General features: G+C 38.1%; 1 protein-coding gene and 1 long non-coding RNA gene across 2 annotated transcripts in view; one reads left to right on the top strand and one right to left on the bottom strand.

The window, feature by feature from the left end:
- Positions 1-25,955, top strand: part of HS6ST3 (heparan sulfate 6-O-sulfotransferase 3) — a 650,727-nt gene that overhangs the window by 521,969 nt on the left and 102,803 nt on the right. The gene's annotated exons all lie outside the window — the stretch shown is intronic.
- On the bottom strand, positions 10,082-16,518 carry LOC115289372. The gene is made up of 2 exons (XR_003907590.1): positions 16,319-16,518; positions 10,082-10,220 (listed from the first exon to the last, which is right to left on the bottom strand). It is a non-coding gene; the product is annotated as an uncharacterized LOC115289372 (long non-coding RNA).

Here is a 25,955-nt window from a genome sequence, read left to right as displayed (position 1 = left end):
TCGTGAGGTTTGCTGGTGGCATCACCAGCATCAGTCAATAAGAGTTGCAAAGGAGTAAGGGCGTTCTGGATGGGCTTTAAAGTTAGCAAATCTAATGAAATGTCTGCTGGGGATATTGGATTTGGGAACCTTTCAACCAGCCTTCCGGAAAACACTAAGTGCGGGTGTCAGAGTTCAAGAAAACAACAGCCGGAAATCATTTTGGGACTCTTGTGTACATGTTCACCACTTCACAGTATGTTTGTGGAAAATGAATAAACATCACACTTAGAAGCCACTTTACTTTTTTGTCATAATTATCTGAGTGCAGCTAATGACTTCAGATTAGATTTTTGCAAAACCTGAGACCATATGAAAGTCTGGACCTCGTATTTTAGCGTGTGATGTGGAATTTTTTCTATGAGTATTAGGACTTTCCAAGGCATGGGTGGTCCAATTTGAAAAGGCACCATTCTCTTGCCCTCACCTCGATCAGGCTAACTGTCTCAATGAGGAAGGGCAGCAAAATACTGATGCATGATAGCAACATTATTCAATTTGCTTAACACATCCTTCACTTACTTTCTCAACACCATTTTTGCTATCCTCTGGCTTCCCCTTCCTTGTTTGGTCCCTTCATACACATGGGTCAGGCTTTTACTTAACTAAGCAGACCTTATACACAGCCTGGAGCCTAACTCTCTCCAGAGAGATGTGTGTCCCCAGGGGGAGAATAGCCCAGTGGTGAGGGATCCACGGATCCTGGGCAGACCATACCAGCTCAGCTGGACAAATGTGATTGTTCCTTTCAACTCCTCTGTGGAGCAGATTTCTGGCACAACACATTATGGGAGAAAATGCAAAATGATTACCTAAAATGAAGGACAAGGGAAGAGAAAGACAGTGTTAGTAGATGTTTTTCAGTTGCTGATAGGATGGAGGAAAGGATAGGAGAGAAAATGACTTGGCTGCTCCTTCGCCCATTCCTAAATACCACCTCCCCCGCTGCCGCACCCCCCACAGCATCTCCCTCTATGTTCTCTCTCGAACTCACACACACAAGCACGCATGCACATGACTACCGTTTTTTTTTTCAGTGTAGGAATTGTGTCTTACTCATCTTTGTATCCCTGGAGCCTTTCCCATTGGTAAGTGCTATGGATTAAACGTTTGTGTTTCACTCAAATTCCTGTGTTGAAGCCCTAATCTTCAATGCGATGGTATTTAGAAGAGAGGCTTTGGGGAGGTAATGAGGCCATGAGTGGTAAGCCCTCAAGAATGGAATTAGTGCCCTTGTAAGAAGTGACAGAAGAAAGATGATTTCATGGAAGGATACAGCAAGAAGGTGGCTATCTGTCAAATAGGAAGAGGGTCCTCACCCGAAACCTGCCCATGCTGGAGAAGGATCTGAGAGTTCCAGCCTCCGGAATTGTAAGGAATAAGTGTTTATTGTTTGAGCTGCCCTGTCTCTGGGATTTGTTAGAGCAGCCTGAGTTAGCAGTGTAAGCAATCAACAAATGTCAAATAGATTACTCAAAGTGAGGCATTTTGAGATACTGTTTAATTTTAATATCTCCGTAAGGTGGTAAATTGAAATAGAAAGCACCATCTTCCTTATTATGATTCCCATTTTGTAGCTTGGAAAAGATGTAAAGAACATATTTTATAATTCAAACAAAAGACTCTGACCAGCAGAGCCCTATTTGGACTTGCGTCTTTAGTCCCCATCTTCAACTGCAACTCCGTGCTGCTCCTCAGTCACTTGGAGAGGTAAGGGAAGGACGCAGCTGAAATAGTGCTGTTGCATGTAAATAATCAGATGGTGGTATTAACGTCTATTGCAATGACTGTTATTCTAATTTTCCTGTCATGTGTAATTAGCCTGCTCAATATATAATTCAAGATTTGGAAAATGGCTAAAAAGACAGCCAAAGGAAATAGGATGAAGTATTAAGCAATGCCATTTAATAGTCAATTTAGAAATGAAAGCATAGGGCAGGCCCCAGCCTTGAACTGGGCACACTAACTTGGGGGTGTGGCTCAGCAGCCTTGTAGACAAAGGTAGCAGGCTCTGGGTCACCTCTGAGCCCCACAACCACCAGTGAGATATTCTGAGCACAGTCTACCCAGAGATGGCTGCTTCAGGTGCCAGAGACCAAAATGATAAAGCTGGACCACTTGAGCCATGGTCTTTCTCAGGTAAACATAAGTGACAGTGGACATTCTCTCTGTAAGCAAATGCACAGATAAGGCAGATAACTCCTCCTTCATTTGTAAGTCAACAAATGTTTATTCAATACCCACTAAGCCAGACATGGTCCGGATCCCCAGCCTCCTCTTGCCATGAAGAAAATCTAGCTGACCCACTGCATTGGGGTGCATATCATCACCTCTGCCTTTTGCCAGGAGGAGGCAAATCCAAGAGAAATGCCTCTCGAGCAGAGATGAGGGCCTTATGGAGGATTCTGGATGGAAGCTGAATCTCCTGCTGCCCCAGGAAGCCAGGCCTAGATGGATTGTTTCTGGCCTTGAAGATCAAATGGGAGATATCCCAGAGTGAATTTAGGCAGGTGGACCTGGGTGAACTATGTCAGTATCAGAACAGAACATTTTTCTCAGACTTCTCAATGATTCCATACCTACCTTGACCCTTCTTTTGCTAGTCTTACCAACAAAAATGTACCTTCTGTCCTAAGTCTGTCCTACTTCTGAACCCACGTATGTGTAACCTGCCCCTTTTCACGGGAGGTCAGCAACCTGTGTTCCATGTTCAGCTTTGGCATCTTTCCTAGACCTTGACCAGCCACTGGCCAGCAATTCCAGCCTGATCTGTCTCCCCACCATCGACTGCATGCCAGTTCAGCCCGAATGACCCACAGTTCTCAGAACATGGCCAGCCAGAACACCCACCAGCCATACAATTATGTGGTGAAAATAAAATAGACACTCTTATGATGCATAATGCATAAATGCCTAAAAATATGTCTAATTTATTGATAAAAATAATCTCATAAAATAATAAATAATAAGCATTTTAACATGGAGATGAATCCTTTTTGTGTGGGAAATATATAAATTTATTAAGAAATTCTATGTAGGAAAATACAGCGTGAGCCATTATGACATGGTGGTTCTCATCTTTGCTTGTCTTCAATCTGGCTTTTGCCACTTAGTATCCTTCTATGAACCTCTTAGTTTCTACTTTGCACACATATTTTTTTTCTCCTAACTTCTTTTTTAAAATTTTTAAAAATGTTTTGTTTATTTTTGAGAGAGAGAGAGAGAGACAGCATGAGCAGGGAGGGTCAGAGAGAGGGAGACAAAGAATCTGAAGACAGGCTCCAGGCTCTGAGCTAGCTGTCAGCACAGAGCCAGACACGGGGCTCAAACCCACGAACCATGGGATCATGACCTGAGCCAAAGTCGGATGCTTAACTGACTGAGCCACCCAGGCGCCCCTTTTTCTCCTAACTTCTAAGGATATCTTCTTATTAAGCCACCATCCAAAGAATCAGTTAAGCGCCTGCATATCCATAGGACTTTTCCAGGGGCTGACTTCCTATATATTTTCTATTTTTGTGTGATTGCATGTCTCATTTCAGACTTTCTTTGTGTATCCCAATATATTTTGTGCCACACTCTCTCTTTGGGTTATTCTTTATATCTCCATGTTTATTTGTTTCTCTACTGCGATTCTATAATCCTGATTGTGAGTAACCTGAATTGTTTTATAATTTCTGGTACAACTTCTATCAAGAATGACATCGAATTTAATTGTAATAGATCAAGTAGATCAATTAGTATCCAATCAGTGAAGTTAAGATTTCTTGTTATGATCCTCTGCCCCTATCAAATTTAAAACATGCGAGTTGTGTAGGACTCTAGTTTTCTGGGATAACAGATGAGTTACTCCATTATAGGATATTTTCCCAAAGATATAGAAGCTAGGAATGAAATGGTTTGATTTCATCTCTTGTCAATTTTGTGAACTGGTCCTGATTTTTTTCACTTCACACAGTGACCTATAGATTGGTGATCATGTAAGGTCTTCCTAGACTCATGAAAAATGACTAGATTGAACTGAATTGAACTAAGGTGAATGGTAGAGAGAATTAAATAGAGTTTTAGGGTATGAACACTAATGAACACTGAGAGACACAGATTCATCTTTCTTGACACCGGTATCTATATAGATACTTCCTGGTGTGATAGCCTCATAAGAACTTGGAACTACAATAAAGCAAGGGAACCGATGGATTGGGCATCACTTGATGATTTAGGGCTATGGAATTTTAAGTTTCATGCTGATAGGCTCTGTTAGATTGGAATTGCATATGCTGAACTCAATGAGATATCAGGCTCACCCAGGCAAAACCATACGGTCTCTGTGATTCCAGGGTAAGGATTGAGGGATGGTGTTGTGTAGACAGACAGTAAAAGAATGAACTGGCACCCATGACTGCACCTTAATGCTTTGGGGATATCGGATAGCCATTTTTTGGAGTAAGGAGTACTGGCTTACCATCCAAATCAATCAAGATGACTCCATTTTGTATGTTGATAAGCAACTATTGGATAGCTTCCAAATGTCTCCCACAGTGTCCTGACATTCTTTAGCCAAGAAAGCCTTTCCAGGAATCTGACACAAATTCAGGTTCTATGACATCTTCTCCCTCCTTGTACACCCAGTGCATTTAAAGGATTCAGTAGGTGTGATTCTTTCATTCAAACAATACAATAGAAATGTAAGTGATTCTACAGGGAGGAAAAAACAGAAATAGGAATCAAGGCCTGTGCAAACTGAATCAAATGAGATTTTTAAAAACAGTAAATCTTCAAAGCTTATTTTCAGAAGAAATTGTCTTCAAAATGACTCCTACCAAGTAACATAAAATGAAAATCCATTTGAGGATATAAAAAGGATGCTTCAGTTTTCCTTGTTCGGTGCCACAACTTTACTATTGTGAAATGTCATCTTTTCTGTGCTAAATTTTATTGGCCTTTTTTTGGTGTGATGTTAATGGGATATTTTCAAAATTCCACATCTGTCCTAAGCTACAAAGAAGCATTTATAACCATAAGCTTGTAGGCTTGCTTGTTGTAAGAGTTTTAAATATGGACTCTAAATATTCTACATCTTTCAAAACCATTGATTGCCATTGATCAAATAGGACTAAACTGCTTTTGAGTCTCTTTGGATCCCTTGCATAAATACATATTGAGGGACTGTTTTAAATGTCCATTAGATCTTAACGTTTCTCTTTAGAGCCATTACCATCTATCATATGACTGTAAATATAGATTCAGGGATGTTTAAAACACACATTATTTACCTGGCAAGGCTTAACGGCTCCAAAAGATGCATTAGAGTCCATTTATAACTCCTCTCCAAGAATAGATCCTGAACACCTCCCATATATGAATTTTATTTTATACCAAGGGAGGAGATAATGCCACTGAGTAATTTATCCAATGTTTTAAATAAAATATATTTTCCAGGGTATGTGCTTTCAAGAATTTTGTGACTCTTTGTAAAAATAATATTCTGAGTGGTGTTTTGTAGAAGCAACCAGCCATGGTTTTATCAAAAATATTTTTTTCTTTTAATAGTGCTTCAAAAGAAAAATGAAAATTCTTTACCTTTATTTTGTCCTTAATTAAACCTTTAAAAAATTTTTAATTGAAGAATAGTTGGTATCAGATATTGTATTAGTTTCAGGTGTACAATACAGTGCTTTGTTATATATATGACAAAATGTCACCATAATTAAACTAGGTATCATTTTTCAACATACAAATTATTGCAATGCTATTGTAATATAATTTAAGATTATAAGTATTCATAATTATAATTAGTATTATTTATAATTAAAGCATATTGTATTATATTCCCTATGCTGTACATTACACCCCTATATCTTATTAATTTTATAACTGGAAGATTATAATCCCCTTTACCTATTTTGTCCAAACACCCCGCACCCCTTGCACTGGCAACTATCAGTTTGTTCTCTGTATCTATGAATCTCTTTCTGTTTTGTTCTGTTTTGTCTTTTAAATTCCTTATATAAGTGAAATCATATGGCATTTGTCTTTGTCTGACTTATTTCACTTAGCATAATACCCTCTAGGTCTGTCCATGTTGTCACAACTGGCAAGATTCCATCCCTTTCTATGATAGAGTCATATTACATTGTGTATGTAGTACATATACTTTATCTATCTATTCATCTCTTGATGGACACTTGCGTTACTTCCATATCTCAGCTATTGAAAATTATGCTGAGATGAACATAGGGCGTAAATATCTTTTTGGATTAGTATTTTTGTTTTCTTTGGATAAATAGCTAGAAGTTGAATTGCTGGATTGTATGTTAATTCTATTTTTAATTTTTTGAGGAACTTCCATACTGTTTTTCATAGGGGCTGCACCAATTTACTCTCCGTCTTGAGAGTGAACATGATTAGATTTCTATGTTTTATTAACATTTGTTGTTTTGAAACTTATCTACATTATGGTTAAAATAAGTATTTCAGAAGACCTGGTGATGAACATTGTGATTACTGGGAGAAGACAAAGAGCCTAGAGACCGTCACCATATGTATGGAAACTTGGTAGGCAGGGCAGCATATAAACCAGTGGGGGAAGAATTGGGCTAGTCAGGAAGTGATACTGGGATAATTGATTACCTCTGAGGACAAAATTAGACCCTTACCTTAGAGTGGGGTCTAAATAGCTCCTTTGAGAATTAAAAAATTAAATGTGACAATGAAAAATATTAAAAGTTTTAGAAGAAAATAGAGACTATTTTATGATCACTGGGTAGGGAGAGATTTAAGGTAGAAAACCCCACAAAGTTAAAAGGAAAATACACGTAAATAAGGCTATATATTTAAATATGTAACATCTCTATAAAACTGTGTACTAAATGAAAAGACAATCTAGAAAAAGATATTTGTAATGTATATTACAATGGAGTATTAAAATCCTGAGTATACAGATAACTTCCACATATCACCAAGGAAAAACAAATAACAATTGAAGATTGAGTAAAGGGTAGGAGTAGAATAATCATAAAAGAAGAAATGCAGCAAACATATGAAAAGTCACTTTCTCTTCTAGAATGATCAGGTGAAGGCAGAATAATGCAAAGCAACACGATTTTACCTCATCAAGCATGCAGACTTGAAAATGTTTGAGAATGCCAAGAGTTGGAGAGATTGTGAGGCCACAGGAACACGCTTGCGTTGCTGGTGGGAATTTTAATTGGCATCACTGACTTCACTGTATGAATAACATTGAAGGTGTGCATTCCCAACTCAAGCAACCCACTGTTAGTTAGCCCAAAACAACCTTTGCACATCTGTATCAATACACAAGGAGATAGCAAAGGATACTCTTAATTATTTATAAATAGTGATAATCTGGAAAGAGTCCAACCATTAATTGGAAGGATTAGTAAATAAATTGTGGAGCAGTCATTAAATAGAAACAACATTTTGCTAAATATACTAATGGCAAAAACAAACAGCTACATATGTCAACATGAATAAATTTAAAAGAAAGAATGTTGAAAGAAAAAAATGGCAAACTGGTAATTTAAAGTTTAAAATCTTGCAAAATAATATTTAAGTGCTTTGGATTTGTATACATGAAGGGGAAAACAAAACATTCAAGTGGATGAAACACCAAAGCTAGTCTTTAACTCCAGGGAGATTTTTTTCTTTTCAGCATTTTTCAAATTAGAAAAAAAATAATCTGGAGCATATATGGGAAAAAGGTAAATTTGATAAAGTTGGGTGTATTTGAATGTTAAGTATGTCATTTTCCTATCTTTGTTAAATTCTTGAAATATTTCCAATTTAAAATAACTACACAACAGTTTCCTTCCTGACTCCCTTCCATTCCTTGTGCCATTTCCCAGAGACAACCCTTATTAACCACCTGTTTCTTCTAGCAGTAAATGCTCTGTCTTTATTTATGGTAGAAATCCATCTAATTGAAACATTATCTGTTTCTCATGATGAAAGTGAATGATTACATTCACTTATACTACTTCCTACCCTCCCTCCACATGTTTTAAACATAGTTGTATTAAGATTTTTAGTTCCCTTTCCCTTATTGGTTGTATTGACTTTTAGGAAACATGATATACTTAAATCTTAATTTCTTGTTCTATCAATTACAGATAGTGTTTCCTGCTCCTGTACTTCCTGAAATGGGCTCTGCTTACTGTTTTCCTCCCCTTCCACCTCTGAGACTTTTTCTTTAGTGCTTTTACATCATTCAGATTGATAACATCTGCATTCTGTTCTGTAATCATAATTAAATCTTTTGTGCTTTGTCTCTGAGCTAATTCTAAAAGATCACAATCAGTAAGGAATATTTATATTATTGTGATTATTTAAGGTGATTTAAAACAGATCTTAGCAGTGTTATTATGGTTTTATTACTTTTCTCATCACTTTTTGCTTTTTCTAGAAATTTTAATTGTTTTTATTTCTTGAAGTAGGTACCATTATTATTTTCTGAATCGTTCAAATATCCCATAGTATCAAGCATTCCATTTGAGAGGCTGATATTTTTTTAAATAGAAGTTAATCTGGACATAAAACTTAAATAGCCTGCTAGTCTACTAAGAGTACAATGTAAATTCTGTTTCTAGCAATAACCAAGAGGGTATATATAATTGATCAAGATTCACCACCAAATAGTCCTCCTATCACATGTCATTAACCACTTTCCACAAATATTTTAATTAATGCAAAATGCCAGCAATGATGTCTCTCTATCTGTCATGTATCTATCTAGTCTACCTATCTATCTGTGTAGTTTTATGTTGCTACATAAGAAACTACCATGAACTTAGCTAATCACTTTAGTTTTGAAATCTGGTTGACTTAGGTGGGTTCTCAGGGTCTCACAAGACCAAAGTTAAGGTGTTAGCCAGGCTTTGTGAAGCCTCTGAAAATGAATCTGCTTCCAAATTCATTCAGATGGCTTTAGGAATTAAGTCTCATTTTTTTTTTTTTTTGGCCTGTTGTCAGCCACCGGTTGCTGTATGCTCCTGGTGGCCACCAGTATTTCTGTTTCATGTGGCCCATTCCATCTTCAAATCTGACTTCTAAACTGCTGTCAGCTGAAGAAGGCTCTCTGCTTTGAAGAGCTCCTGTGATTAGATCAAACCCATCTGGGGCTTTACTTACATAGGCAATATTCCTTCTAAGCAGCACCTGGACTAGTGCTTGACTGAATAAACTGAATAAACACTTCTCAGTAGGAGAATGTTGGGGGTAGGGGCATCTTTAGAGTTTTGCCCACAACTCTGTTACCTTCCTTCCTCCACCTCTCTACCTATGTACCTACCTACCTGCCTACTTACCTAATCTAGTATCTGGCATCTACCTGGCCATCCATCTCTCTAAATATATGCCCATCTCTATGCCATTTTTTCCTGTTTTTGTCCCAGAAAGGACACAAGTTAGTAGTTGGACTTATAAAAGACAGCATGCAGTAAAAGTAAAGTGAAAAGGAAAAGAAACGCATAGGGAAAGATAGCAAATGCTCTTGACTCCTCCATTAGTGTAGGTAAGTGGGTCAAGTCAAGGAGCAAACATCAACCACAAAGGTAGTGAAGAACAACAGCCTGTAATGGAGGAATGCCTGGTATCATTTTCTTCTATCCTGGTGATCCAGCAGCACATCCAGAGTCTGAAGAGTGAGGCTCTGATGGGAAATTGAGTGGAAGCTGGGCATCACGAGAACCTCTGCCCTTTTTGTCCGGGATGCCAGTAAACATCAAGAAGTAATTTGTAAACAGTATACATCGATCCATTTTGGAACCCTTATATCTGAAAACAAGCAGCCAAGAAGTATACTTTTATAGAGTAGGGACACTTGTATGGCAGGACATATGATTCTGCTCTCCATCTGTATGAAGTGAGTCTCTGACAGTGCATACCAGGAACTATTGTTTGGTAGGCAAATGGGGAGCATATAAGCTCTTCTATAATTCGTAAATTATGCTCTCAGAGGGAACAGGTTCTGGGAAAAATAAACGCGTCTGGTCCCAAGTAAGTGTGAAGTACCATACTGCTATGCTTTTTCTGGTTTTTACATTTTTATTTATTTTTATTATTATTTCTAATACATTTTGGACGTGTACCACATACTATATGCTTTCATGTAGAGAATGGCATTCACTCCACACACCAGGCTTGGCGAGTGCATGTTCTCATTCCTGTTATGCAAAGGAATAGAAAAGAAAGAGATGCGGAAATGGAAATGGAAATGTAACATGTAATGCACGGTTGTTAGTTACTAAGTACTGCAAGGTGCCTTTCCGAGTTAATTTTATTTATTCTTCATAACTCCATTTCACAGGTGAGGAAATCAACACTCAAAAATGAGACAGAACTTGCCTGGTTGTCAAGCTATAGACTTGGTGCACTTGGACTTAACCTTGGCATGTGTCCTCAAGAACTTCTCTGACCGAGGGCAGTATGGGGATCCCAGAGAGGTGCTTTGGAAGTTCTATATATATAGGGGAAATTTTCATTTTTAATGTATCATACAGCTGTATATTTAAAACTATGATCAAAAATACAATACACTCAGTAGTGTGATATTTCAAATTTTGACACCCCAGGAGTCCCACATATGACTTGCCATGCCCTGAAAAATAAATATAATTTGTTTATGCTCCAATCAGGGTCCCCCGACTCAGGGTCCTCTCACTAGTCCTTGGCACGGCTCTGTTTCGAGCCTTTAATCCTGAGATTTCCTGAGTTCCGAGTCTGGGTCAGCAACCCAGCTACACTCACATAGCGCCTATTATAGGGATTTTAAATAATAGTTCATGTAATTAATTTCACTTAATGTCTATCATCGCTGCCAGATTCAGATTGTGTAAGGGTGACAAAGATAGTGTCTCGCCGCTGCATCTCTCGCAGTGACTTCCTGAATCTATAAATAAGTTCCAGGTTAAATCGCTTGTGTGCAGACCTCCGATCAAAGCTTTCCTTTTGCCTCTATTTAATTGAAGAGCGCCCTGAGATTGCAAGACATGCGGTCATGCTGTTAAGGACTGTCACCCGCTGTGACTCCTTTCCAGCACGAATCAAACGTTCCTTCTGTATAGTATGAAACCAACAACAATAACAACCAAAAAAAAAAAAAAAAACACAACAAAACAAAACAAAAAACGGAGGATGGCAAAAACCCGGATGTTGACTTCTGTAACTACCAATTTCAAATTTGGGGGTTCAAGAAAATAGCCATAGTGTTTGGTGATTGACTATACAACATAAAGATTATAAATTTGAAATGATGACATATATCTAGTTTCCTAAAATGCCTTTTTAATCTGTTTTATATAGAGAGGGTAGGATTTAATTTGAAACAATTAAATAAGTACGGATGTAACTTTTATGAAATAATGCTGGGCACAGCAGAGGCCCTAATTAAAATCTGTTAAAAGAGAATGAATGAATGGAGGAATGAATGAATGCTCTGTGGTGATAGGGACTGAATATTCGTGTACCCTCTAAAATTCACTGTCGAAACCCTACCCTCCCTAATGTGCTGATATTAGCAGATGGAGACTTTGAGGTCATTAGGGTAAGATGAGGCTGGGTGGGTGGAGCCCTCATGACTGGGATCCGTGCCCTTTGAAGGGTCAGGAGAGCTTACTTCCTCTCTGCGCCCTGGCACATAAGGTGTGTTGAGAAGGCAGCAGCCCGCAACCCAGACGCCCCACACCAGACCTAGCCATGTTGCCATCTGATGGTGGACTGATTCCCAAACTATAAGCAATAAATATTTCTGTGCTTTATACACCCTCCCCCACCCTGTCATAGTACTTTGTTATAGCAGCTCAAGCAAACTAAGACATGTGGTCAATGCCTACATCAGCCCTTGTAGCTACTGTTTTCCACATTATTCCTCCCTCACCATCCATGTTCCTCTTTTATTTTTTTATCCCCTTCTCTCTTCCCAGCTACTTTCCTTTAGTGATGAAGCTTTTTAAAGTTGGAGTAGAGGTGCATCTTTGTAAAGAAGCTTGTTCCTTTGGAAACAGCCTTCGGGCACCTAGGTGGCTCAGTAGATTAAGCATCCGACTTCAGCTCAGGTCATGATTTCATAGTTCATGGATTCGAGCCCTACGTCTGGCTCTGTGCTAACAGCTCAGAGCCTGGGGCCTGCTTCCAATTCTGTGTCTCCCTCTTTACCCTTCCCCTGTCTGCACTCTGTCTCTCTGTGTCTCTCAAAAATAAATAAATGTTAAAAAAAATTTTAATTACTGTTAAAAATAGCCTCGATGTATATACCAAGCAAATTTCCTCTACAAAATCTTTATTTTTTAAAAAATTTTTTGTGTCTTTATTTTATTTTGAGAGTCACAGACAGAGAGTGAGCAGGAGAAGGGTACAGAGAGAGGGAGACACAGAATCTGAAGTAGGCTCCAGGCTCTGAGCTGTCAGCACAGAACCCAATGTGGGGCTTGAACCCACAGACTGTGAGATCTTAACCTGAGCAGAAGTCGGATGCTCAACTGACTGAGCCACCCAGGTGCCCCAAAATCTTCATTTTTAAAAAGGTTTATTGATTTATTTTGAGAGAGAGAGAGTAAGCTCGGGAGGGGCAGAGAGAGAGGGAGGGAGAGAGAGGGAACCCCAAGCAGGCTCTGCGCCACAGCACAGAGCCTGATGTGGAGCTTGAACCCACAAACCATGAGATCATGACCTGAGCTGAAATCAAGAGTCAGACACAAACCGAGCCACCCTGGTGCCTCTACAAAATCTTTACTAAAATGGCAACTAAGAAACTTCCATTTCAGGAAGCCAGAACAGGTGAGACTAGTGCTGCTTCTTGGTTTAAAAACAACAGACAGGCAACAGAGAGACTCTTTTCTTTTATGAGTTGTTTTTGGTAATATTTGTGTTTTGAGTTTTAAAATTATTAGGATTTTCATAAATATTTGAACCCTGTGGAAATAATCTCATCAACATCCTATTTCTAGATCTCTAAAGCAATTACAAGCTTGGAAGTGCTATTTTATTGTAATAAAAAGGAGAGTATTGGTGATAGGTGGTTTGTGGTTTATTAAAGCCAGCTTGCTTAGACTTTAAAATGAGTCATTGCCAGCAGAATTACTGTTTTACATTATGTGATCTGCACTCGGCTTTTTCAGTGAATCTTTCTACAGGCTTATGATGCTCTTACTTGCAGGACTAAAGAAAATGTAGTTCAATAATTTAGCACCTCTGCCATTACCTGTAACTGTGAATCTACCTTCCACAAAGTTGTCCTGCAGATTCTCTGAGTAAAGCCCAGAATAAGAAAACCCACAGACTCCGGGATGCCTGACAGCCCAGTCTCCTAACAGCCTCTGTCATCCTTCTTTCTCTGTCTGCTGGGGAACCCATGTCTGTCTCTCTCTCTCCTCTCTCTCTCTCTCTCTCTCTCTCTCTCTCTCTCTCTCTCTCTCTCTCTCCTCTCTCTCTCTCTCTCTCTGTCTCTCTCTCTCTGTCTCTCTGTCTCTCTGTCTCTCTCTCTGTCTCTCTCTGTCTCTCTCTCTCTGTCTCTCTCTCTCTCTCTCTCGGCTCAAGGGGGCGCTCTCCTGCACTTGCTGACCGGGAGATGGCAAATCTCTGGTGTGTGTTTTCACAGAACCAGATGCCAACATGTGGGTTTGGCTCACCTGTTTTTTCCCCATTCTTCTTTCTTTCTATCTTACTCTTTAGGTCCCCTGACATTCGAGGTAGTGATAGAAGAAGCCACTCAGCTTCTGGAAGCATCCTAAATATTCTCTTCCTCTAAATGCCCACAGTGTGACCCCGTTGTTACTCATGTGTACTTTCTCTAGAGTGTGTTTTGCTCTTGTATTTTTTATTGAAAAATAGATTACAAACTTCCCAAGGCCTAGGCTCTCTTCTTCCCTTTTGTATTACTCATAGTAGCTACTTGCTTATAATAGGTGGTAATGAAATACAGAAAGGAGAGCCTAACTCTGCAGGCTGCTTCTGCTTGGTCTGAAGAAGTTGCAGAAATAACCCCGGGGAATCAAGCTGGGAGAGGCCTGGGCATTCTCCTTCAATTCCTGGGTTTGGCACTAGCTTTCTTCTCCTCTTGGAGTTTATGGAGGTCAGGAAGAAAATGAATGAACAGAGCTTTTTAATGGCATGCTAGTAGTCTTCTGTGTTCTCTCAGGTTTCTTTTTAGGTGAGCTAGCATAGCTCCTTAATCATGGGTATCCTCACTGATTGAGCCTGTTTGCTTGTATTTCAACATCTTTTGCTGTTACCCTCATCCTGAAATGGTAAAAAAAAAAAAAGGCACCGTGTACGGTAAACGTAAATTCCTTCAATTGGTGAAAAGCAATATGGGAAGACAGATTTTTCTGCTTTGGTTTATAAGCCTCATGTCTTGCTTGATCTCTGCCTTGTAAGATGATGACATAATGTGCCTGGTAGTATTTTGAAGTTTGCTGCTCACTTAGGAAATAGGGTTTTATGTCATTCAGAGCGCACGTTTAAGGGTGTCATTAAAAGAACAATTCACATTAGCACATCTTCCTGTTCTCTCTTCATTGCGTATCTGTGTAAGAGCTCAGTGAAAGACTGTGTAATGATAACCACTGCGGGAACTGAAGGAAAATCATACAATTTGTACAAAGACACATGGGAAGCAGATAGCGGAGACCTAGAAACTGTGAATTAACAAGCAGACTCTGCAGCAAAGTTTTAAATTCTTCAAAACCCTCTCGTGCTGATTGCCTCTGTACTGAGGCTCATGATAATGCCTCTTGTTGAAGAACAAGGTGTTTATGGGTTTTTATGGTGCATATCACCTGAGTGCGAGGTGCTTAGACATATTATTTTAGAACAAGACACAGCATTTTTATATCTTTATCTACTTATGTCCTCATATTTGCCTCTGCGGGTGATTTGTGTTCCAGTCGGCGTCTTCGGGGATTAGCCACACATAAAGTGTTGTCTCTGAGGAAGATTTCTCCATCGCCAAATTAAACCACGCTAATTAGAATGTTAGCATAAATCACAATATTTGCCTAATAATAGTAATGTCTGAGAAATTTATATTCAAGGTGAATTTACAGACACATTCTCTTTATGGAAGAAAAAACACCTCAGGTACTGACTTACTAGGAACCACATGCTAATAATTATAATATGTTACACATTGACATGGGTTTCTCAAGTTCTCTCCATGCACTTCCACAGACATTACCTTAGTTGGCTTTCAGTATGAGGAGGATTGTTACATAGTCTACATTATCTTATCTGTGTCCTTGGAACCAGATAGATTTCTTTTTTTTTTCTAAAAATGTTTAACATTTATTCATTTTGGAGAGAGATAGAGTGTGAGTGGTGGAGGAGCAGAGAGAGAGGGAGACACAGGATTGGAAGCAGTCTCCAGGCTCTGAGCTGTCAGCACAGAGCCCAACGCAGGACTCGAACCCACGAGCAGTGAGATCATGACCTGAGCCGAAGTCAGATGCTTAACCGACTAAGCCACCCAGATGCCCCCAGATATATTTCCTAGACAAAAAGTTTGACTTGTAAAGATAGGGTTGGTCATATATCACTTATTATGTGACATCCAGGGAGGTACACAGAAGTCCTGTGGTCAAGCTCATTAATATTCATGAGTAGTCACACAAAATAAGCTAAGTAATAAAGTTAAAGACTCTCCTATCAGTTTAAATCAGGTTTTTCCAATAAATGATTTAGAGGGAAAATTGGTTTTCAGAGAGCAGGGATTTGGCATGTAAGTGCAGGATCATGAAGCTATACAAAATATATGTCAGTGACCCAGGTTTTCACTAACAAAAGCTAAAAATGTTCCATAGATGTTGCTTACCAATTTCTTATTAAAACACCAAAGTTGTCAATACCCTTTCCTGTCTTTTATAAAATTTTAATCATTCTACTTGGGCCTCCTGCCTTCTTTTTACATTCACATTTGTATTCTCAAGAATCTTTACCCTGGGATCATGACTCTTAAATTTCCCATTTTTAATTGTGAAAAGGATATAGGCTTTGGAGCCAGACAGGTCTAGATTTAATCCTTCTGTGACTGTCTGTAATATACTTGAACTCCTGATACCTCATTTTATTCACCTCTAAAGTGGGAATACTAATATTCATCTTGTAGGGTTTATGTGAGGATTCAATGTATGTATGTATAAAAGTACTTAGCCTGAAGGGGTTTGTGGCTAAGACAGCTAATTGTGCACCCGATTCCCTTGCTTCCTTGTTGCTGAGTTACAGAACCTTAATTTTGAGCTGCTGCATAGCCACTACACAGGATGACTACCTCTCCTGGCGTTTCTTGAAGCTGAGTATGTCTGTGATGCATAATCACTGCCAAGGAAGCGAAATGAAAGTAGAACTTCCGGATGAGACCTGCCAGGAAATCGGAGGAATCCGCGAGTGCACCCTTAGTTCTTTCCCCTTTGTTGCTTCCTGGAGCCTGTAATCCCTACAAGGTGCTCTAGCAGGCATCCCTGGACCACAATGGAGGACTCCCACCCCGCCTCCCCCTCCCCCGCCAGGAATGATGTCACAATGAGCAGAAGACACCAGGTGGCTTGGAGCAGCTCTGGGGAGTTGGCCTCCCAGCCCTGTACTGCCAACTTCTTGATTTCCTTTAGGAGACAGAGAAGCCAAACTCCATCTTGTTAGGCCACTGTTATTTTGGATATTCTGATGCTTACAGACAAGCTGGATTCTAACTGGCAGAGGTTTCATAAACGTTGGCTCTCCTGAGCTATCCTCACAACCTTCTTCTCATTGGTACCCACAAGTCTCTCTTTGCAGGTCTTCTTAACCTTCAGGCTGAGGCTTACTGGTTAATATCTATGGTATGTTCATAGCCCAGCTTTGGGCACCTCCTCCCCATTCCCTTTTCTGGCAGTGCCTTTTGCCTCTCCATGCTTCAACGTGATCTTGGCTTAACCAGCAGTCTGTTCTATAAGGCATTTTCCATGACATTTCTGTTTTATCCTACTTTCATTTCCTCCAGCCTCTTAAAGAGCTTTTTAATGGTCTCATCTTAAATCCCTTTAATTCCTGTTTTATGATTCTAAAACTCTTTTGATGTTTCATTGTGAAATATACTTTGTTAGCCTCCTCTTTTTGCCTCCTCTCTTCCAAGTTCTTCATCACATCTTTGCTGGCTTGCTTTCTTTTGTAGTCTTACTTTTCCATTTTAGAAAGAGTTGTCTCTCCATCGCTTTACTCTCCTCTTGGGATTAGACTGGCTTCTTCCCAGAAGGCAGTACAGTTTCCCAAACAAAGCTCATATATCCTTCACAACACTCTGGAGAGAGTAAAGCAATAAAACGTAATGTGCACATTATATTAACCATCATGTACACCTAAAACACACACAATAGAAGTATATTGGATGGGTACACAGAAGTGTAGAAAAAGTGAGCAAAATGCTCTGAGTAGATACTTATAAACTTTGATAGTGATTACTTATGTAGAGGCAAAGAGAGAAATGGGGTCTTTGGTTATGTCTATAACTTTTTAAGTACCTTTATTGGTGTATAATTAGCATACAATAAACTCTACACATACAAAGTATACAATATGATCAATTTTGACATATGTATGTACCGTGAAACCACAGTCAGGATAGTGAACATATCCACCATTCCCAAAATTCTCCTTATTCCCTTTTGTGATTCCTTCCGTTGGCTCCCCTTCTCACCCTCATCCAGGCAAACACTGATCTACATCTACTCTGTGCCTAGAGATTAGTTTCCATTTTTGAGAATGTCAGGCAAATGAAATCATAAAATACATACTCATTTTTGGTTGAGCTTCTTTCACTGAACATAATTATTTTGAGTTTCTTCCATATTTTGTGTTCATCCACAGTTTATACATTTAGTGCTGAGTAGCAGTTCATTGTATAGACTACCATAATTTGTTGATCCATTCAGCTACTGGTGAACAATTTGGTCATTTCCAGTGTGGGGGTATTATAAATAAAGCTTCTGGAAATACCTTATGTGGGTCCTGAATGAACATTTGTTTTTATTTCTCCTGAATAAATACTTAAGAATGGCATGACTGGGTCATATAGTAGGCACATGGTTCACTTTTTCAGAAACCATCAAACCGTCTTCCAAAGTAGCTGTACCCTTCTATGTATTTAGTACTGGGGATATGTAGGCTCTGATAGGTGTATAGTGCTATCTGATTGTGGGTTTGATTTGCATTTTCCTAACAACTAATGAAGTTGAGTGTCTGTTTATACGCTTATTTGCTATTTATATATCATCTTTAGCAAAGTATCTCTTAAGAACTTTTGCATATTTTTTACTGAGTTACTTTTTATTATTGATTTTTATGAGTTTTTTAATATATTCTGGATATAAATCCTTAGTTAGAACATGAGTTGCTAAGACTTTCTCCCAGTATTTGCCTAGTTTTTTCAACTGTCTTGGCAGTATCTTGAAGAGCAGACTCGTTTAACTTTGAGTACGTAAAATTTATCATTACATATATTTATGAATTATAATTTGTGTATTAAATGTGAAATCATTACCTACTCTATGCCACAAAGATTTTTTCATGTGTTTTCTATTAGTTTTTAAATTTTGGCTTTTACACTTAGAATTATGATCCACTTGAAGTTAACTTTTATATAGGTACAGGATATGGATAAAGGTTAAAAATTATTTGAAGAGGGATATCCAATGTATCCCAGCACCATTTGTTGATAAGACAATTCTTTCTTCATTGCATTTCCTTGGTGTGTGTGTGTGTGTGTGTGTGTGTGTGTATGTGTGTGTGTGTAAAAAGAAAAAGGGAGAGATTTCTGGACTCTATTTTGTTCTGTTGACATATTTTTCTGTCTTTATGCCAATACTTTACTGTCTTGATTATTGTCGCTTTACTTTAAGTCTTTAGTTCAGGAAATGTTAATTTTTAAACTTCTTTCTTTTTATCCAAAGGTGTCTTGTTATTCTAGGTCAGTTGCATTTCTATGTGAATTTTAGAACTGCTAGGATTTTTTAAAAAATTTATTGGGTTATATTAGTTTCAGGAGTACAACATAGTAGTAATTCAACACTTTCATACATCACTCTGTGCTCAAAATAATAAGTGCACTCCTTAATCCCCATCACCTATTTCACCCATCACCCCTCCATTTCCCTTCTGATAAACCTCAGTTTTTTTCTCAATAGTTAAGAGTTTGTTTCCTGGTTTGCCTGTCTTTTTTTCCCCTTTTTCATTTATTTTGTTTCTTTAAAAATTCTTTTGTTTATTTATTTTGAGAGAGGCTGAGACAGCACTAGTGAGGGAAGGGCAGAGGAGAGAGTAGAAGAGAGAGAATCCCAAGCAGACTCCACACGGTCAGTGCAGAGCCCCACATAGGGCTTAAACCCATGAAAGACCTGATCTGAGCCAAAACCAACACTCAGACAATTAACTGACTGAGCCACTTCTTTACTTATTTGGGGGGGGGTGGGGGGCAGAGAGAGAGAAAGAGAGAAAGAGAGACTTGCAGAGAGAGAGGGGGAGAGAAAAAGAATCCCAAGCAGGTCTGCACTGTCAGCACACAGAGCTCGACACGGAACTCGAATGCACGAACATGAGATCACAGTCTGAGCCAAAATCAAGACTCAGAAGCTTAACTGATTGAGCACCCAGGTGTCCCACTTTTATTTTGTTTCTTAAATTCCGCATATGAATAAAATCATACGGTGTTTGTCTTTCCCTGACTGACTTATTTTGCTTAGCATAAAACCTTTAACTCTATCCACATCATGCAAATGGCAAGGTTTCATTATTTTTTAAGGCTGAGTAATATTCCATTGTGTATATTTGCCACATCATTTTTATCATGATATTGATAGCAATAGTATCTACAATAGCCTGCTAGGATTTTTAATGGAATTATTTTAAATGTATAGATCAGTTGGATAAGAACTGAAATCTTAAAAATATTGATTTTTCCTATCCATGAATATGGTATAACTTTCCATTACATTTATTTCATAAATGTTTTGCAGTTTTCACTGTTCTGGTCTTGTAGGTCTTTGGTTAGATTTATGGCCAAGTATTTCATATTTTTGATTTTGTAAATAGTACTATTTTTAAATTTCAAATCTTCAGTGTTGCTAATATATAAATAGTAATGAACTTCTGAATATTTTCTTATATCCTGTGACCTTGGTAAACTCAATTATTTTTGTAGCTTTCCTTGTAGATTCCATTAGATCCATTGGATTTTATGCATAGACAATAATGTTATCTGGAATAAAGAAAAATTTACTTCTTAATTCCTGTTTGTTGATTCATAATGCCCTCTAATAGTATCATCTTCCTTATGCCTGAAAGATTTCCTTTAGCATTTCATGGAGTTAGAGTTTTCTGGTGATGAATTGTTTCACCTTTACTATGACTGAAAGGATATTTTTTCTTTATTTCTGTAAGATATTTTCACTGTAGCCAGTTTTTATTTTCTTTTAGTACTTTAGGGTTATTGTTCCATTTTATTCTCATTTGTGTTGCTTGCAAAGAGAAGTCTACAATCATTTCTTTCTTTTCACTCTCTGTGATATGTATTTTTTCTGTGATTGCTTTTAAGATTTCCTTTTTATCATTTTTTTTTAGCAAGTTGATTATGGTGCACTGTGGCATAGTTTTCTTCATATTTTGTGTGTGTGCATTTCTGGTAGGGTTTGCTTGGTATTTCTTCAGCTTCTTGGATCACTGTGTTTAAAGTTTCAACCAATATTTCTTCAAATATATTTTTAGTTTCCCCTTCTTCATCCTCTCCTTCAGGTACTACAGTTACGTATACATTAGGCCTCTTGAAGTTGTCTGATATCTCACTGATATTCTTTTTTTATTTTTAAGACTTTCCATCTTTGTTTCATTTGGATAGTTTTTATTGCTGTATATTCCAATCTACTAATTCTTTCCTCTGCAGTCTGTAATCTCTGGTTATTTCTCTCCAGTTCATACTTACATCTCATAAATTTTTGTCTTTATGTCTAAAAATTTATTTTGAATCATTTATATATATTCAATGTCTCTACTAAAATTTTTGAACATATTAAATGCAGTCATAATAACTCTTTTAGTATCCTTACCTCTTTTAATATCTGGTTCAGTATTGGATCTGTTTGTTAGATTTTTCTTTTCATTATGGGTAGTAGTTTCTTCTTTGCATGTCTGATTATTTTTGAGTGGCTTCCAGGCATTGTTATTTTGCTTTGTTGGATGCTGGATATTTTATATTCCTATAAAAATTCTTAAACTTTTAATTTAAACACAGTTAAGTTACTTGGAAATAGATTCTTTTAGGTCTTGCATCTAAATTCTTTTGGCAGGGGGGCCAGAAAATGGTATGTTATTCAACAGCTGGTGAATTTTGAGATTATCTAGTGTTTGACCTATAATTACAGTCACATTCCCAGTCCTGAATGAGAAGCCAAGTCCTATTCCCTCTAACATTTTTGGGTAGTTTCCTCACAGTGTACTTTTGAATAGTTTCCTCACATAAATTGTTCAGCCATCCTGATTGTAATTGTCTATTTTCTTGTCTGTCTTCTCCACGGATTGCAAATTCTTGATGCCAAGGACATACTCAGCTACCATACTGCCTGGCAAACTGTATTCAGTTGCTTCTTTGAGTAAATGCAAAAAATAAAGTAAGAAGAACAAAGACATAAATACTGAAAATACAAGATAGAAAATCAAGGTACACTTTCAGTATCAGAGGTGAGAGATTATTCACTTGGTGCTCAATAAATATTTACTGAGTGGAAAAAAAAGAACCCCAGTATTATATTCATTTACCTAATTTGTGTCAGATCATGTCTACAATTCAGACTGCAAGTCTTCTAGGTCAGGGAGGGTACTTTTCATAGCACCATTTGATGTCCTAAAATATAGATAAGAGGTACCCTAGAACTGAGATTAAACATAACTCAGGAGTGCCTTAAATATTAACAAAGAAAATGTTCTTTTTTTCTAATATTTAAAATTATCTTCTCCTGAAAGGAGAGGCTACCTTACTCACCGTTAGAGATTTTTCCACATGTTACACTGTACAAAGTATAAATATAACACTGAGTCATCTTCAGGGTGATAAGTTCAATGTTCTCAGCTTCTTTTTTGTTACCATTCTCATAGCATGGCCAGCTCAAATCTGAAAAGGTTTATCTAGGCACCTCATGAACATGGCACCTTCCCACAATTAAGGTTTTAATTGATCATCGCTGATCTGATAGATGAAAACTTATCATATTCAAGAGAAAGCCACATCTTTTTGGGTTTTGTTGAAAGAGGCACTTTTTAAAAATGGAGTCAGTTATCTTTATGTTATAAGATTATTATAAGGTATAAAAGAGCTAATATGTTAAAGGGCTTGGCATATTGTAGTTGCTAAATAAAAACTAGTTCTGTTTATTTAAAAAAAATGTGCTTCCTAACATTCATCTTACAACCAAACGATAAATCAGAGCGGTAGTGGTAATGGAAATTACCTTCTTTATTTGGTGTAGGAGGGAAAAGAGAGACAGCAAAAGAGCCAGATGGTTTTTTAATATCAAATTGTGAGTTTGCATCCTTAGGTGAGTAACACATGATTTACCAAACACTGAATCAGCTGTGAGAATGCACCCAGGGTGCTTTAGGAGCCAGGCTTAAAACCTCCTTTCATTGTCTAATCCAAGAATAAACTTACATAATAAAATTTGCATCTCTAAGGGTGGGAGAAGCAGTTTCTAGTTTTGGTGGTTAATGACAGTGCCCATGCTGGAGATGGGTTGTTGGGAGGAGATGTGTCCTCTAGGGTAATAAGTAGAATGCCCACTCAGGCTGGAATGCCAACCTCCAGTGATGCTTTGAAACAAAGAGCTTTCACTGACTTAAAAAATGAATTCTATTCTTACATTATCTCAGTTGATATGGGTTCAAAAAGAAGCTCTGCAGTCAAAGGCGTAGAGAGAAGGCATGTGCCATCCTCCACTCTGAACTACAAAAACCAAGAAGATGGAGCAGAAACTGGAGGCATAAAATGCCTATTTTAGTAAAGACTTTCAGTCCTGACTTCTATTTCACTACTTGTTTTGAAAGGCTTTTAAAATGGTTTACACTTTCTATACTCGAAACTTCACAAAATATTATTTACTTTTGGTTAGCAATTGGTTTTCCAGCTTCCTCCTCATTTTCTGTATATATAACGCCTTCGTATCTCCAGACTTTATTGTTTTACTTCTTTCTTTCACCTCTGCTACATGTTCAATCCAATTAGCATTTATTTATTTTTTGAATCTTTATTCATTATGTTAGAATATGGTGGTTTTTTAATGTGGAACTTCATGCAGTGAGATCTTTTCTGTATGCTTAACCTTTATTTCTTGCTATTATTAGCCTTTGTACATAATATTATCTCTCTGTTTTCACTGGTGTATTTGACAATTCCCTATGTAGTATCATCTGGAAATCTCATTAATGGACGTCTTCTTCCAGATCATTAATAAAGTTGTGCCTCAAACTGAACCTGACACTTATTCTCATGGCTCCCTTCTGGTCATTTTGCAGCTCAACACAGTGCTCTTTATTTTAGTGTATTTTTTTCTGAGGATTTGCCAACCGCTTTCCAATCCTCCAGATATTTTTCATATCCAATCATTTAAAATTAATTTTGTGATCTGTGCTTCAGAATCTAGCAGAATGCCTGCAGAGAATAAGCACTAGATAAACATTAATAGAACAAAATTGGGTCACCAAGTCAGTCATTTGCTTTTACGTGTTTGGCAACCCCCCTTCTACCAAAACTGAAACAGAACAAAAGAAACGAGCAAACAAAAATCATAAATCCTTTTTGTGACAGTTATTAAAACAGATTTTAGGTATTTCCTTTATTTTTAATATTAAGGATGCTACATTTTTCCCTGTTTGATAGCTAAGAAACTATCTTAATCCAGGTGCTGATATAAACAATAAGCAAGAAAATCCAAGTACTATGTGTATTCTATAGCAACTTTAATATTAATTGGGTGCCTTTATAGCCCTACAAAAGTCTGAATAGGAGTTGAGAGATATTATAGTAAGTTGATATTTACAGTAAGTACCTATTGTCAGAGGACATAAGAAAGAACACAATAAAAGAAAAGGAAAAACACATATTTTTAAGTTCTTCTATTCCAAGCGGGGCAAAAGGGAGAAGAGAGGAGGGTCTGAGTTTAGAAGTGAGAATAGGGGGGCACCTGGGTGGCTCAGCTGGTTAAGCATCTGGCTTCAGCTCAAGTCATGATCTCATGGTTCATGGGTTTGAAATCAACATCAGACTCTGCATTGACAGTGTGGAGCCTGCTTGGGAGTCTTTCTTTCTCCCTCTCTCTCTGACCCTCCCCTCTCATGCTCGCTCGCTCGCTCTCTCTCTCAATTAAATAAACTTTTTTTAAAAGTCAGTGTAGGATTGAATTCTGACACTGTTACTCGTTAGATAAATGGCTTCAGCAAGTTGTGTAACCCCTTTCAGCCCCCAGTCTCATCATCTGTGATATGGGAATAATAATATTTAACCACAAGAATTAGTTCTTTTTTAATGTTTATTTTTGAAAGAGAGAGAGTGAGAGACAGAGCATGAGCAGGAAAGGGGAAGAGAGAGGGAAACGCAACGTGTGAAACAGGCCACTCTGAGCTGTCAGCACAAAGCCCGATGTAGAGCTTGAATTCGCGAACCTCAAGATCATGACCTGAGCCAAAGTCCAGTGCTTAACCAACTGAACTACCTAGTCACTTCCACCATATGAGGTTTTGTGAATGTCACAGATGATGTAAGGCAGGCCCTAGGAAGACTCTTGGCAAGTCTGAGCTCTAGACATACTCCTGCCACCTTCCCCTAATCTCAAGAAATAACTCCCTCTGCCCTGTTGCTCAAGCCCGAAACTCAGAAGACACCAGTGATTGGCTTCCTCCTTCACCTCCACATCCCAGAATAGCAAGCCTCATCGCCACTTTCTTGAGAAGACCTCCGATCCACCCACTGCCACCTCGGTACCTTGCCCTAGGGTCCCTGTCTCCCTGGGGATGGCCAATGGACCATGTCTCCCTGTTTGAACCAAGCCTTCTTCCAGTTCACTGCTTAAAGAATAGTCAGATTTAACCTCTTACACGTGCAAATCAGGTCTTGCCACTCCCTTACTGACACATTGCAGGGACTTCTGTCTGACCTGAAATACAATCCAGCCCCCTTGTGTAGCCCCTCAGACCACAAGCTCCACATGGAAAGTCTGTCATTGGCTGCACACACCAGGCAGTCTCCTAACTCACAGGAGGCCCACAAATATTTGCTAGATGAAGGAAATACTCTGCACTATAGCTGCAAGAGAAAAGAAAGACTTTTCTCCTACCTTGGCCATAGATTCTTTTCCTAAGTCAGTGTTCTAAAATAGATTGCTCAAAGATGTTTCGCAGTGACAAATGGTAAAACTATGATTGCTCCTATACTGGCCCCACCATTATCCAGACACTGACATTTACTAATCATTGAGAATTCAAGAATGCAGTTCTTACAGATTAAAGTAACTATTTGTTAAAGAGGAGGGGACTGAAATTAAAAACGAAGAACCCTTTGATGAACATTACATTCAAATCATTAGAATTTCATATAGATGTAATTGCTCCCTCAGAAATAGATTAAATATACACAGCATTTTAAATGACATTTTTACATTGTTAAAGCACAGTTGATTATAAATTATGAGTATTTTAAACCAGGCATGTTTCCTCTCCATCAATCAGTGTTATCATGGCCATCTTTTTAATAAGATTATTTGCTAATGCAAAACTAAAATGAGCAGTGCCTGAAGCAGCATTAACACAGAGAATGATCAAGTGACAGCACACGCCCCCATTTGATTCTCTCACCAGGACATGGTGTCTGGAGAAATTTGTTTTCCTTCACTCACGCA

Source organism: Suricata suricatta, chromosome 4 (assembly GCF_006229205.1).
Source record: "Suricata suricatta isolate VVHF042 chromosome 4, meerkat_22Aug2017_6uvM2_HiC, whole genome shotgun sequence".
Classification (NCBI taxonomy): domain Eukaryota; kingdom Metazoa; phylum Chordata; class Mammalia; order Carnivora; family Herpestidae; genus Suricata; species Suricata suricatta.
The sequence above is the reverse complement of the archived record's forward strand: the minus strand, read 5'-3'. Positions and strand labels throughout refer to the sequence as shown.